Source organism: Medicago sativa, chromosome 2 (genome assembly GCF_051527215.1).
Source record: "Medicago sativa cultivar Bolivia chromosome 2, Bolivia_mono, whole genome shotgun sequence".
Lineage (NCBI taxonomy): Eukaryota > Viridiplantae > Streptophyta > Magnoliopsida > Fabales > Fabaceae > Medicago > Medicago sativa.
The window spans coordinates 36,235,208-36,251,483 of NC_140750.1; the positions used below are offsets into that span (position 1 = coordinate 36,235,208).

Sequence of the window (16,276 nt, forward strand, 5' to 3'; positions counted from 1 at the left end):
AAAATCAAGTAAACAAGATCCAATGCCTCAACTAACACTACAAGAAAATATGTCATTATCCACGAACAGTTACCCCACGGCCGTAAGGCCGTGGGTAATTTTTAAGAGTAGTGACGGATTACCCACGGCTAAACCGCCTGTAAGGTTAATATCTCAATGTGAATTTTTTGAAATTGCTACCCACGGCTTAGCCATCAATAATTATAGACGGCTTTTTATCGTCAATAGTTACCCATGGTCTAACCCTCTTTATGATACATTTATTTATATTAATTCATTTTCATATTGGCAACAATATATTTGTTTTATTTATAAAAAAAAACAATATATTTATTTGTGATTTTAGCTCCAAACTTTTTCCCCAATCCCAAAATTTCAAAGATTTGGCTCCAAAAAATGTGCCAAAACTCATATTCACAAACAAATAAAACAAAAGGTAAACAAAAAACATAAAACAAAACGTATCTCACTGTGGAACTCACTGTAGAACGGTTACCACTCTTCTCTCTCTCGTCCGTGAAATCTCGTCACCCGGCTCACTCTCTTCTTCGATCGTCCACCAGCTCCATCTCTCTCTCTCTCTCTCTCTCTCTCTCTCTCTCTCTCTCTCTCTCTCTCTGTCTTCGATTTTGGGATTCTCGAGAGAAAGGGTTCTCGTCGTTCTCGTCAGAAGAGGGGGTTTTTGTGAGGAAGGGGATTCTCCAATTTCAATTTTGGTAAGTCTTCTCTCCTTCTTCGTCGTTAATTAAAGATTCGTATTTCATACATGTATCGTTAATTTCAATATTGACACTGTTGACAGAACAAGAACATTTATCGCTTTCTCTCTCGTGATCCACCTTCTTGCTCATGATCCACCGATTTTGGTAAGTACTCTCACTTTCCTCATCTCTAGTTACAAATACGTATTCAATACATGTATATTTGTGGTTATTAGGGTTTAGATTTTAATTTGATTATGTTTTTCAATTGACTGTGATTGTGCTTATTGTGGTTCAAATTGTTCGATGTGATTGTCACTGATTCAAATTGTTCAATGTTTGTGGCTGATTCAAATCATTAGTTCAATGTTATGTTTATTCAAATTGTTCTTGCATTTAAGTCATTAAATATGGTTAAATTGTTTTTGTATATGTTGTTTCAACACTTTTCTATAAGTTGTTGGAACCCTCGGGAGTGTCTAATGAGATAGGGATTGGAGTTTTGGTGCCATTTTAGTGTCTATTGCTGCCTATTTGGCCTTGCTGGTTTGCTGTTTTTGCTGCAGGAATTTTGACAGCAAAGATGTGTTTGTGGCTGTTTTGTTGTGTGCGCTACAGGGGTTGGGGGATTCTGTTCTATTTTAGTAGGTGTGGTGTTGTTAGCTTTTCCATTTGGGTGGCCCTGTTATGCTCATACACTAGGGTATTTGTTTGTTTCATAGCACCAACTTTTTTATCTTAAGAAGTTGGCTTTGCTTGCATTAATATATTGGCTATTAAAAAAAAAACTTTTCCCTTCCAAGGATCTTTTGATGGCCCACCTTTCTTCTGATGGTTTATGTTTACTGAACAGCCTTTTGAAGTAGTAAAGAGATGATGTATGTTAAAAAAAAGTTATCTAATAATCCCTCTCATCCATTTTATATGAAACAAAAGTGTCATTTTTTTTAAAATACACAAAGGTTCATGTTGATGGAAGCTAACTCATTCATAACTGAGGTCTGTCTCTTACAATTTTCTTGTAAATTAAGTTTGTCATGCTACTTTTGAATTTGTTCTGTCTTTTCTATTTCTATTTCATAAGATGAGCTATATACACTTACTCTATTATTATCAATTTTTGTTGCCATTTAATGTGATTTAACTGTATATAAAACATGGCAGGAACTAAGTTTGCAAGATCACTTGTATTCACAAAATTCAGTGTTTTAAGAAAGGTGCTTCTTCTGTTGCAATTACTAGCAAAGGCAAGTATAAGTTTAATACCTATGAACCTAAGATAATACACATATAGGCCATGAATCTTCATGGATGAACTGTTTAATGAAACTGTTTCCATTTATGGCCCTGTTTTATATCAACTATGCTTTCATTTCGATGATATTTTTGATATTTTTAATGAACTTAAGACTATACAAAAAATACAAATCATATGAATCAATGAATGCTAGCATATTTTTGCCCTTTTGTTTCTGCCTTTTTCTGTTATTTGAGGGAGGTGCTGCTGCTGTTTTTATTTTTCTGTACTGTGTTTTGGCCTTTGTTTGTGGGTGTGTTTCTTTAGGTGTGTTGAGTGCCTTGTTTTGTTTTAGGCGTTCTTGGTTTTTCTAAGTTGTAGCCTTTTTGGCCTCTCTATTCCTATAGTCCTTCCCACCTTGCTTTGTGGGATGGCTTTCTAATAATATTTTGATGTTAAAAAAAATATGTTAGCATAAATTTGATATTTTTTAGTCATTGCTCATCTAAAGCTTGTAATTTTAATACTTTTTTCAGTATATCTAATGCTAATGTATAACCTGTATATGATGCGAAGACAATGATGCAAATAGTGAAGATAGTGATGCAACCATGAAATCACATAGTGATGATGAAGATAGTGAATTAAAACCTGATTCACCAGAAAACCTATTTTCCAAAAATATTAACTAACTTTTGAAGATAATTTGGTAACTGATTGTGTATCTTTTTGTGTATGTACATCTACATTTGTGTTCATTTTGTCATTTTGGTTTTGTCCTTTGTTTGTTGGTTCTTTCTTTGGTTGTGAGCGTGCTTCATACTTGGTTGCTTATTAGTCTCTCTGTGACAAACAACACAAGATAATGGTTGTAATGGAATCAATCTGAACTCACATAGAATTTCTCTACTACAAACCATTCAGAGATCTCATTCACATTTTCACTTTTCAACCGTAAAGGAACATGTACACCATACATCAATTAATGTTCTAAAATACCATCTGTTTTAAAGTTAGCATATATTTTTTGTTGTTTCTCATTATCAACTATATTGTTTTATGTTTTTTGGACAGATCATGGCTCCTAAAGAAAACTGCAAGAAGTTCAAAGGTTCACAGATGAAAAAGCGGATGATTATGCCACATAAATTGAAACAAGCTACTAAGCATCTACATGCATCTGCTGCAAAGTCGCCTTTCAGTGATGACGCTGTAACACCATGGCAACGGGATGCAGATCAACTGAATGATGGGGAGCGAGATGTCGAGTAGCTGGATGCAGGGCATATGGATGCAGGGCAGCCGAATGCAGGGCAGTCAGATACAGGGCAGTTGGATCCAAGGGTGTCACTAGATGCAATACCCTCATCTTCCCCTACCATTGATCCTTCCCCATCAGCATAGGGGTCACAACAGACACCAGATCCGAACAATCAATCAAGTTCAGTACATGCACACAGCAGTGATGATAGGACACAACTGTCAAGACACACTAATCATGATCCTGATAAAGCACCTGATGGAAGACCATATATTTTTCCAGATGGGAAAGGGTACGTAATTAATTATTGTTAACTTATCAATTATTTGATTATGTGTATATAAGGTATTTTAGTATTTTGTTTATAACTTGTTTGTAGGTGGAACCCGTGTAGGGTGGCTTCAAAGGCCCTAACCTCAGTGATTCGATCTCAGTTTCGCAATGCATGGTCTAGATGGGGAGAGATCCCACCTAAGAGGGTGGAGCGCATGTTCTTAAAACTTGGAGTAAGTTTGTAACTTTTATTAGCCATTCAAAGTTGTGTGAAGTTTTTCACTTTGATGTTTTTTTTTTGTTTGTGTTGGTTCTTATTGCAGAAAAAAGTTGCATAGCGGCCTGAGGATGAGTTTGAGCTTAAGATGATCTTCAAGAGCAAGGGCTCAAAGCGCCTTTCTGAGATGCTAATGGAGGCAAGGAACAAGAATGAACGCCCATCTTGGATTGGCTCGCGTTCTTGGAAAGGGCTTGAAAAGAAATGGCAATCTATAGATTATAAGGTGAAATCTGCCCGAAATAAGAATAATCGTGCTTCTGCCAAGGGTGGATCCGTCCATACAGGTGGATCCATATCCACAAATGAGTATGTCATACGAATGGTATGTTTTTTTTATGTTAAACACTTGATCTCTTAAAATTCAATTTGTAGGTTCAATATTTAATGTTTCTAACATTCATAAGTAATTTTTTATCATGTATAAGCGTCAAGAGATGGGTAGAGAGCCCACAGTTGACGAGGTCTTCTTATGGACTCATACGAAGTAGGAGGACAGATCTTTATGGGTGGACGAAAGATCCAAGAGGACATATGTAAGTGTCTATTGATGTTCAGTAGATATAGTTTTTATTTTGGGTGTTGCTGTTTTTGGGTAAAGCCACAACTCATAATCACATGTTTTGTAGTGACCACAATATTCACAACTAGTACTATTTTGTGCTTGTTGCTTGGGATGATTTCAGATATATGTATAATATAGCTAATCTGGTTTATTGGTGGAAAAATTCAGTAGTTGTTTCTTAATAAGAAGTTAGAGAAAAATATAGACAAAAAATACATAGGAAAAAAGTGCTAAATGTGATCTTGTGCATCTCTCAGCGAATTTCTACTTGCTATGTTTATTGTAGAAGTGTGAAAACAACAATTGCTGATTGAACAGTAGATCGACAATATTTATTACATATTAGAGAACTAAATTATTGAAGGGTATATACCTACTGCAGTATGATGGAAAGTTATTGAAGATTATATACCTACTGCAGTATGTATGCTTCAGTCATCATATAAAAACGTGTATGTTTATATACTTTTGATTGCTAAGTAATTTCATATAGCGTGTGACAACTTAAATGTAAGATGTATGTTATATTGTTCTGTTGAGCAGGAAACATATAAGGAGAAGATGAATAAGGCATCTGATAATGGCACCAAGGAGGTTGATCCTGCAACTCAATTGAACTTATGGGCTGAATCAGCTGGGGGAAGACTCGGGGACGTCTTTATGGTACTGGTAATATGGCAAAGCGCTATAAGCCAGGTGTATCCTCCCTGACCCAGCAGTCACATGTTTCTCCATATAGTAGCTAAGTTTCTGTCAGGATTGCTGCGCAGATGGCAGCAATTGAAGAGAGAGCAAATGCAGCAGAGGATGATGCTCGAGTTGCACGTGAGGAATGTCTCAAGGCTAATAAGCGTACACTGGATTTGGAAAGACAACTAAAGGAATTAGCTGAAAGTGTTGCTTCAATCAAGGGTGGCCGACAACGTCGCCATCCAGACTATGATGATGACTCTGACACTGATGCCGACTCTGTTGACAGCGTAGAGGATTGAATTATGCTTTGGTATTACTTTGACATCCACACTATGTTTTATTGAAGACTTGTTTTATCTTTTGTTTAACTTCATGTCAAACTGATTGCTATATTAATGTTTATTTCATTCTGAGAATTGTGGATTGATAATGATTGAAACTTGTTTATGTTAAAATCCATTGCAGTTATGAAAGTTATTGAATTTTGATTTTATTTTAGCTTTTGTTGATTACATAAAGGTCAATGTAATATATGTGTGTGTGTGTGTGTGTGGTTCTAAAAATATAGCAATCTAGAAGGCTATATATGAAACAAAAGAACCATCAATTGAATAGGGAAAAAAAATATTACATTACTGAAGGCTTAGCCGTGGGTATTAATGATTGAAGCTCAAAGCATACAAAAGAATTATTGACGGCCTATGTAATGCTACCGACGGCTAAGCCGTGGGTAATATATGACCAAAAATTTGTTGTTGAAACCATGATTACCCACAAATTATCCATGGTGTGGCCGACGGTACTTACAGAGGGCTTACAGAGCCGTGGGTAACGTTACCGACGAGGCATTTACCCACGGCCTCGGAACCCTCGGTAAGCCGTGGGTAATTAAGATTACCCACGGCTTTTTGCTCTTACAGACGGATTTTGTCCCTGGGTAATAAGATATTTTCTTGTAGTGTAAGTATACCTCTAGGCTACATTTAAGTGCAGTAGAGTATATCTTGGCGTTTCACCGGCTAAACACGACGAAATCATGAAAATCACAAAGTTCGTCTCACTTTATCATTTTTACAAAAGAATCCCATTTTCAAAGCAAAACAAGTTAAGACTTGATGAAACCAATCACAACCATTTTTAGAAATCATATAATCAGTGTACAACCTTAACCCTACTTCAATTCCATGAGAAAAACGGTTTTCGGAAAAATCGACGTTCTTGGACAATTTTCAAAAGTTAAGTTCAAAATCACAAAATCAAGTCCAATCCCATCTATAAGATGTTCCAGTAGGTTAAAGAGTGAAAACAGTAGTTAAACATGTTGAAAGAAGCATATTAGAAAGTTCGGATCGACCCCCAAATACCCAAAACAACAAAAACGTGGTTTGCTGTTTCTGGCAATCCTACCCGGCACGCCATCTGTCGCCGTGGCGGGAAATGCACAGAACAGCAACCCTGTTCTTGTGTCTTCCCCTTACGGGAATCCACTATTTTCCACCCCAAATCCCCAATTTTGATCCCCTTGACCCCAAATTTGTCCCAAAAGTTTGTCTATACATTTATAAACATAAAAAGGCACTCAAAACCATATGAAACTTGAATCAAAACATCATTCTATCATAAATCATCAACCAACCCATTTTTCATAAAACTTCCAAAAACAACTCAAATTCATACCATAACTCTATAATTATGATTACCCAATGTTTCAATCATCAACAACACATGTTAAAACAACAACAACAATATTTGAACATGAATTCATCATCAATCTAACAACCACAACATTATTCATCATCAATTTCATACAAAAACTCATCATGTTCACATATACCCATTTTGACATACAAATTCAACAACAACACAATTATCATTCAATTCATGCATATAACCATATCATCAAAATTAAGTACGAATTTCTACATCTAAAATCCAATTAACCACTTAACCACAATTATGCAAAGTATTAGGGTAGAAATTAAACTACTAGATTATGATTAAAGACTAACCCCCTTACCTTAATTCTTCACAATCACCAACTAAGGCTTCACTTTAGCTCCCAAAGCTTGAATCTCTAGACTCCTCTAGCCCTCTCTAAATCTTCTTCTTCAAACCCTTATCTTCTCTCTATCTCTATCTCTTCTCAATTGTGAAAATGTTGCTAAAACCCTATTTTCTCTACAAACTAGAGTTTATATAGGTTCCACCTAATTGGGCTCAACTCACAACGCCTTAATGGGCCTAACCCATTTCTATTCTAACCCAAAATGTTACTACTCACTTAACGGTAAAATGTAATACTAACGGTCACCTACCGGTAATAAAATAAATTACTACAACTCCCTAGCACTTAGTAAAATAACAACTCTCACTAAGCATTAAAAATAATCCTCAGCAAAATTACTAAATTAACCCTACTCTCAAAATGACCAAAATACACCTAAGTCCAAAATGACTAAAATACCCTTCTAAATCCGAATTCTACAATTCCCGACCAAAAATACACACAGAGGCAAATAATCACATAAGAGCGCTTATAACACACATAAATAAATAATAAAATAAATCTAGCGAAAAATTAGGCTGTTACAATGTGCCTTAGTCTGGTGGGCGTTTAGTCCACGTGTCAGTACGGGATTGCCCCTAAGTCGTTGATGCCTTTATGACGCAACAACTTTAACTGTAAGTGGCGTTTGATTGGACGCCCTTGAATGTTGGTGCCTTCAAGAGTTCTTTGCTTTTGGAAGGATTATCCTTCCATTCCGTCTCGGAGACGGTGACGCGCGCATTGCTTGAATGTGTTTCGTTGTTTGAGGCTTCTTTTCAATCGTTGGATCGCGACTTTCAAGTTTCCCTTCATCCGGACCGTTGATTCGGAAGTCTCAGAGCTTATTTAAAGGGGCTTCTTATCGCGCTTTTCGTAACCCTTTGATACGTTTGAGGGATTTCCCTTTTCCTTCTTTTCTTAAATTTTTCCCAGAATCCTTTGCTGCTTATTTTTCTCTCTTTTGCTTCTTCCCTTTAACTTAAGATGACTTTATAGACTTTTTTTAATTCGGAAGTGCATATATTTTTTGTTTGAAAAAGGGGACTCTTTAGACTTTTTTTGTTGTTGAATTGGACTCTTAACTTAAGATGATAAAATAATATTGATCATAAATAATAATAAGAGTAAATTACACTCCCCTCCCCTCAAAGATGTTTCAATTACACGCACTCCCCTCTTATTTTAAAATATATACTCTCCTCCCTTCTCTTATTCAAAACATATTATAAAAATTATCACTCCACTCCCTTAAGAGAAGCTTGAATTACATTCCCCTCCCCTCTTACGTTAAAATCTACACTTTACTCCCTCAATATTTTTTTATTTCTAATATTCTTGCAAAAAAATAATAATCTAACACACTTCAAAAAAAATAGTACTGCAGATCTATTTTAATATAATAACAAATGGAATACATATTGTTCGCTATTTTTTATTCACAATTTCATTAACTTGTAGTTTTAAACTCTATTATAAAATATGAAACAACCCAAAATAAAATTAAAATATGTGAAAAGTTACTAAAGAAAATAAAGCATGGTTATTTAAAAATCAATTTTATAATTTAAATTATAAAATCAATAGCAAAATATTTAAATTATAAAGAAATGGATTAATTTTTCTTAAATGGTGGTTCAAAATTAATATATATCATAAAAATATTTATTTATGTTAAAATAGATTAAAGTGTAGTGCATATTTAATTATTATTATTATTATTATTATTATAACAACAACAAAATAACACCATAAATAATAGTAAAAATAGTTTTTTTTTTTGGGGGGGGGGGGGGGGGGGGTGGGGGGTCAAAATAGTATTTTTTTTGGTGAAATATAATATATTGATATCATTTTTGGCACTTGGTGGTGTTTAATTGTATTAACGTTGTGAAATTGTATTTCTCATAAAATAGGAATTTTCATCCTTAATTATAGGAATCATTCAATGAATCAATTTTCTCTCTTTCATTTTTTCATTAAAATTCTATCATTATTTAACACTTCTCATCTTAGACAATGACAGTGATGATTGGATCTTACGATCCGTAACACGATCCTACGATCTACGTTTTTTCTATGACTTAACGATCTTTAGTTGGATCCCGATTTCAACCACCATGATCCAAATTATCAAACTAAATTACATATATATGATTTCATTATAAAATGGATAGAAAAATTAGGGCAAAGTGTCTAATTTGGGATAAACAAAAATAAAGTCAAACATAACCCAAAAAAAGTCAAATGTAAATCATAAAAAAAACATCTTAAGATGATGGCGAGATCGGGGTCAATTCACGTTATAAATATGTGAAAGTAATACCGATTGAGTAAAATTCTATCATTATTTAACACTTCTCATCTTAGACAATGACAATGATGATTGGATCTTACGATCCGTGTTACGATCCTACGATCTACGTTTTTTCTATGACTTAACGATCTTTAGTTGGATTCCGATTTTAACCACCATGATCCAAATTATCAAACTAAATTACATATATATGATTTCATTATAAAATGGATTGAAAAATTAGGGCAAAGTGTCTAATTTGGGATCCAAATTATCAAACTAAATTAGGGCTTTCTAGGCGGTAAGTGTGGTATGCTTGAAGTTCTAATCTCAGGATTCACATTGCTCCTGTGGTAATCGTGGTATTCTAGTTTTCTGTGTCTATGTCGCTGTTGATTGAGAGCAACAAATTTTTGTGGATCAGTTGTTGGAGGCTGGTAAATGATCGGTCCATCGGTTTGGGCATGTATTTGATACTTTGGATTCCCTGCAATATTGGTAAGAGTGGTAATTGTAAGAAACAAAACAAGCACCGATAAATGATAATAATAAGACATCTCAATTACTCGTGTATACCAGCTTAAGGGTATACCAGATAAATGACACAAATAATTACTAGTACATATATATATCCTCACAATTCACAACCACGGAGTACGTACTTTTCTTTTCCACAAAAAAGAAAAACGCGTAGTGCTTTAACACTTTCAACGTATATGACAATTCTTGGAAAACAAGCATAGAAATTTGTTACGAATCACGATTCCATATTTAGTCAAAGCTAAATACCTCTATACTAGCAATACAGCAATTATGATGTAATGCAATTATGCAACGCCACTTTGAAAGGATAACCGGTTGAATGTTGATGCTTTGGATATGACCGGTTGGTCGGATTGCACATGCATTGGATGCTATTGATTTTCTATAAGAAATAAAACTACTTAGATCTATTTCTTCCATTCATCTTCATAAAATAAAATCCCGATTTACCAATATGATTTTTTCCAGATTTTTCTGCAGGTTCGTGTGGTGCGCTTCTTTCTACGAATTTGTTCACAAATTTGGGCGAACCAATACGTAAAAGAACCGGCGAACCAGTTCACACGAACCAAAGTAGTATAGATGTATTTGTTTACCTGGTAATTAGAGTTGGTTAAATCTTACGTAGGTAGTAAGATTTGGTTAGTCAAGTAGTTAGTGTAATTGAGATCTATAAATAAGATCATCCATATACTCATTACGCATGTTTTATTAAAATGTTTCTTTCTATATGAATCTTTTTCATAATCAAAGCCTTGAAGCTCTTTTGGCTCCAAATTTCCAAATTCTCAATTTCTCAACATTAAATTTGAATTCACATATACAAAATTAAATGTTAATTGAGTTGGTTTGATGATGTTGGCATGCGACATTGAAGTGTGCTCCTCTTAAAGTATCACGTACGATTCTTTCCAGTATAAATTTAGATAGATTAGTTTTGCTTCTTAAAAAAAGCAGAATTAAACGTATACTAAATGATACAATAAACAAGTGTAAAATATTTCAACAATCCATAATATATTGCCTTTAATTTGTTGTTGGATGATTTATTTTAAACAAATGTTAAACCACAAGAAACAAGGCTAAGCCACAATAAAGGAAAAAAAAATGACCATCCAAACATAAAAACATGATACTAATTAATTAAGATTGGAGTATAACATTACACTTCTTTGTTGCTGTGGGTTCATAATTCTTACATCTTAGAGAGGTGGTCGAGTTCGCCTTGGAGGGTGTATATGTGGTACGCTTGGGACCCGTATTTGAGGGTCTATATGTGGTTTGGTTTGGAATGAAAAGAGGAGGACTCTTTTTTTAAAGATAAACAAAGGGGGACTTGGTGAGTGTATATGTGGTGTTCCACTTGGTGGACTGTAATTGCGACCATTGGTAATGGTAAGAGGGATAACTGCCAGAAACAAAATTAGCACGGATAAGTAACAAGACATGACACAAATAATCTATGTATGTATAACAAACAGCTTTAGAGTTGAGGATTTGAGGTAGTAATTTTTTTTTGAGTTGGGTGTGTCTATATATAGAGAAATGTAATTTGCACACACTATCTTGACCAAGTTACCAAGTGCAGTATAGCTAGCGCTTTTGCATATTTCCACACATTGTGAAAGGTTGGCAATATTTAATATTTATCCCGATGTTTGCTCATACGTTCATCACTTTAAACTTTTACTTTGCATTTTCTTTTTCGGGTTATGTTAACTTTGTCTCAATAGTACTAGCAGTTAAGAAATTAAAAAATAATACGTAGCAACACTCTCTCTTCCCCTCTTTTGTGAGCCTTCATCTAAAACTTTAGTTTCTTCTCCTTCATCCACCAAAGAGAGGTGGTTTAGGATCAATTTTGTTTACCCCCAATCACTTGTCTAAATTGTTTTTATCTTCCCCTTTTATTTAAATAAATGATTTTCACATCTAATTAGGTTTTTCTTCCGTGATTTCATCGTCCTAGTGCGATGTTGTTTTGTTTATCGTCTTTGTTTGGCGTTGTTTGTCTTTCCCGTCTTGTTCAGATGTTTGTTCGATTCAGACTGTCAATCAGTTTTGATCCAGTGTAGATTGAACCAATGACTTTGGTGTCATCAACGTTGCAGATCCGGAGGCATGGCTATTCCGGACACTTTAATATAGTCATATTTGTAGGCTTATATACTTTGCCGGCTTATGCTATTAACATGATGATGTGAGTTTGATTCATCATTTTTGTCTTTAACGAATTTATATTGACCGATGTACTCTATTAACTTAACTTGACTGAATGAATGTCGTTTATTTTTTGTCAATTTTCTTTTTTTTAAGAAAAGTTCATATTAAAATATAATTATTTAAACTTTTGAAAATTGAATACACAATTTTTACGAAAATATTTTTATCCTTCAAATTTCTTAACTTGTGACTTCATATTAATTACTTTGTATTATTTAGTGCTATATTCCATAAATTTAGTTGGTGGAGTGGAGGTAGAATAAGAGTACTATTGACCCAAAAAAGAAGATAAAGGTGCTAGTACCGTGGATTATTGGACCTTGATGATACTTCGAAGAAATTACTTAAGAAAAAAAATATTTTCAGACTTAGTTATTAAAATTCTAAAAAGTCAAAAGAAAATATGGATGCTAAGCTTCGTTGGACTTATTGCAGCCATCATGATAGTTCATATGTTTTTTTTCGTTGGACTTATTGCAGCCATATACCAGTGATGTTCATGCTCTAAATCTTCTGCTTCGGACATGTATGGAACAAAGCAAAGGAAATAAGAAAATTAAAAGAGGAACCGGTAATTACCTTCTTGATAAATATTACCATCATTTACTTTATACGAAAGGTTAACTTGTGCCTTAAGGCACGAGTACACAAGTAAAAAATGAAAATCATTTGTAGCGATAAATGGATTTGAAGTTAATTTTTTTACTTTTTATTAATTTAATGCATAAAATTTAAGAGAATATTTCTATTTTTGTGTTGCTTAACATATGTCCTTAGTACACAAGTTAACATGATTCTTATTTTATTTAAAGAAATTTTAGATATTAAAATCATCATGTGACTAGTTAAGTTTAAATGAAATTAACGGTTATGATTTGATGTCAAATTAAATTTCTCAATAGTCAAAAATTAATTGAGTAAAGGGTCAATTTAGTGACTATTGTTCCCTCTCCAATTTAGTTTATAAAGTATGCTAAAATACTAAATAGTCCTTAAACTGTATACTAAATAGTCCTTAAACTATTTTTTTATCTTTTGATTTCATCAGTATGTTATCTTTGACCGATAAGTGCCAAGTTGGCACTCTTTTTCTCTTTGTTACATATAATATATTCATCAATTTAATTGCTACCTTTTATTACTTGCCTTTACCTAGCTTGAAATTGAAATCATCATCTCTTCCATTCACGGTTCACACTACAGGTTAGAATATCTTGAAAATATGTTTTCATACTGTTTCCTTTTTCGTTTTTCTTTGATGTGGTCCCTCTAAAGTTTTATGACTAATTTTTTTATTAGTTTGTTTGCTTTCACATGTAATACTTGATATCTTGATGACTTTTTTTTTTTGGTAGTGATATCTTGATGACTTTACAAATACTATGAATGTGGTGTAGAATATATTGTTAATAAGTGAATGCGTGTAGGGTATATGAATGACTATTGAAATATTGATGACTTTCTATAAAGTATTGGATTTGTAAAAATGTGAAGTACCCCTATTGAGTATTATCGCATATGTAATACTCAATTTTTGTTCATTATTCTATTGTGAGTGAAAATTGTGGTTTTCTTTTATATATTAATATCATATATAGTATTATATATGTGCATTTGAGTTTTTTTTTTGTTGTTGTTGTTGTCAAGTTTATTATTCAATAATTTTAATTTCTAACTTGATATTTTTGTTTTAAATTGTAGAATCTAGTTCAATTGTTTATTATTCAATAATTTTAATTTCTAACAAGATATATTTGTTTTAAATTGAAGAATCTAGTTCTATCGTGTTATATTATATAACAAAACTAACTTATGTTTTTTTTTTATAAGCACACTTATGTTTTTTTTTTATAACAAAAATTGTCGTATTCTCGTGCTAGTACCCATATTAATTGTAATGGATATTGTTCTGGATCGGCCAAAGCATTTAGGCCCAATTCACTATCGCATGATTTAATTAAGTGTTTATTGATCATTGGAAAATGAACATGTTGCTTTACTTTTATTAGATTATATATTATTTGTGGAATATAATCTAACCCCAGTGGTCGTTTGGTTGACTGTCTGTCTATTTGTATGAATGGGTAGACAGCTTGCAGGTTTGATTTGCCTTTGCTTGTGAGTTGTTTGAGGACTAGCTGTGAAGCTACCTCTCTTTCTTATGTTCGGGGTCTAGTTTAGGGCTCTAATTAAAGTGTCGGATTTATGTTATTATTTACTTATGTCTTTTGAGACTCGTTGGTCATTTATATTTTGAGATTTGAGATTTTATTTTGTGATGATTTATGAGGCCTACGGCATGGTTATGGGAAATTGTGTATGTTGTTGAGATAAATTGTATGATGATCTTCCGCTGTGAACTTCTGAAAGCATAATTATGCATGTTTGAATTAATTGAAGCGATAGCATCTAAACTCTTTTGAATAATTGTATTATTTGCATGATTTATTGCGTTAAAGGATTTACGGTGTTATAATCATAAACATCATTTACGTCATCATTATCCAACATTATGCAACATAGATATTATGTCATTGATAACATGTCATTTTATGTTATTTTTAGCATGTTTTTCAGTCATTTTCAGTAGGTTTTACAAGCAAAATATAGGAGTATTAGAGAAATTGTCTATGATTTCGGGACATTTGTAATGTTTTCTTTATTTGAGTCTATAATTCTATTCTTCATAAAACATAGCAATTTTAGGATGTTTTGTTGTAATTCATGAAGAAATCATGCATATTGGCAAAGAAATACATCTGAAGATTTGTGAAGTCTTTGGGAAGATGAAGAATGAAGATTCAATAGACCTTATAAGATGTTACAGAACATCTTACATAGAAGCAAATGTAACAGCCCGATTTTCGCTAGTTTTATTTTATTATTTATTTATGTGTGTTATATGTGCTCTTATGTGATTATTTGCCTCTGTGTGTATTTTTGGTTGGGAATTGTAGAATTCGGTGCAGAAGGGTATTTTAGTCATTTTGGACTTAGGGGCATTTTGGTCATTTTGAGAGCAGGGGTAATTTTGTAATTTTGGATGAGGATTATTTTTAGTGCTTAGTAAGAGTATTATTTTACCAAGTTACTAGAGAGGGTGTAGTAATTATTTTAATTACCATTAAGTGACCGTTAGTGTTATAATTTACCATTAAGTGAGTAGTGACATTTTGGGTGTTAGAATAGAAATGAGTTAGGCCCATTAAGGTTTGTGAGATAAGCCCAATTGAGTAGAGCATGTATATAAACTCTAGTTGTTGGTGAAGTTAGGTTTTACAACATTTTCACATTTCATTTCATTTGAGAAGAGAAGAGATAAAGGCTAGAGAGAAGAACAACAACAAGGGTTAGAAGGCAAAGAGGGGATTCATCATCTAGGAGCTAAATTGAAGCTTGGGTTAGTAATTCTTGGTGCCAGAGGTAAGAGGGTTAGATTTCAACCATAATTCACATCTTTTTTCTCTTTACGCATTTTTGTGAAATTGATGAATTGAACCTAATTGTTGTAAAATTCGTGCATACTTGTTGCTGTTATGTTTAAGAGCATGATTTATATGATAATTGCATGTTAATATGTGAATTAACATGTTTAAATGCATAGTTGTTGGTGCTTTGTGTTCTTGAGCAAAATTGATGAAAAATGAAGTTGTGGTGTTGAATTGTGCATGAATTTGTGTTCATTAGTTGTTGTTGATGATTGTTGAACTGTTAGAATTGTATTGGTGTAACTGGAATCGTTATTTATGGATTCATGAGGAGATTTGTGGTTATGTTTGTGTTTTGAGAAAATTTCATGATTTTGATGAATGAGCCAAATTGTTGTTTCTAATGCATGAATCATGTTTGTTTAAGTGTATTGAACCTATTTTGACCCATAAACACTTTCTGGAACTTGGTTTGGGAGTTGGGGATTCGAAAATGGGATTTTGGGTGAAAATGGTGTGAAAACCCGTAACTACTGCATAATTTCGCAAGAACGGCGCTAATAGCGAAATTGTCTGGAAAAATTTCGCTAATGGCGAAAATTTCGCTAATAGCGAAATTGTCTGAGAATTTCCCTAATAGCTCAGATTTCGCTAATAGCGAAACTGCTCAGAATCAGTTTTCTGTTTTGATTGTTTTGAGCTTTGGGGGACCAATCCAATACTTCTAAAATGTTT

General features: G+C 33.3%; 2 long non-coding RNA genes across 2 annotated transcripts; both read left to right on the top strand.

Moving 5' to 3' along the window:
- Positions 1-3,263: 3,263 nt before the first annotated feature.
- LOC146946592 (uncharacterized) lies at positions 3,264-3,814 on the top strand. The gene is made up of 3 exons (XR_015026770.1): positions 3,264-3,491; positions 3,579-3,705; positions 3,796-3,814. It is a non-coding gene; the product is annotated as an uncharacterized LOC146946592 (long non-coding RNA).
- Positions 3,815-3,877: 63 nt separating this feature from the next.
- Positions 3,878-4,876, top strand: LOC146946593 (uncharacterized). Its single transcript, XR_015026771.1, has 3 exons — positions 3,878-4,018; positions 4,178-4,285; positions 4,858-4,876. It is a non-coding gene; the product is annotated as an uncharacterized LOC146946593 (long non-coding RNA).
- The last annotated feature ends 11,400 nt before the right edge of the window (positions 4,877-16,276 follow it).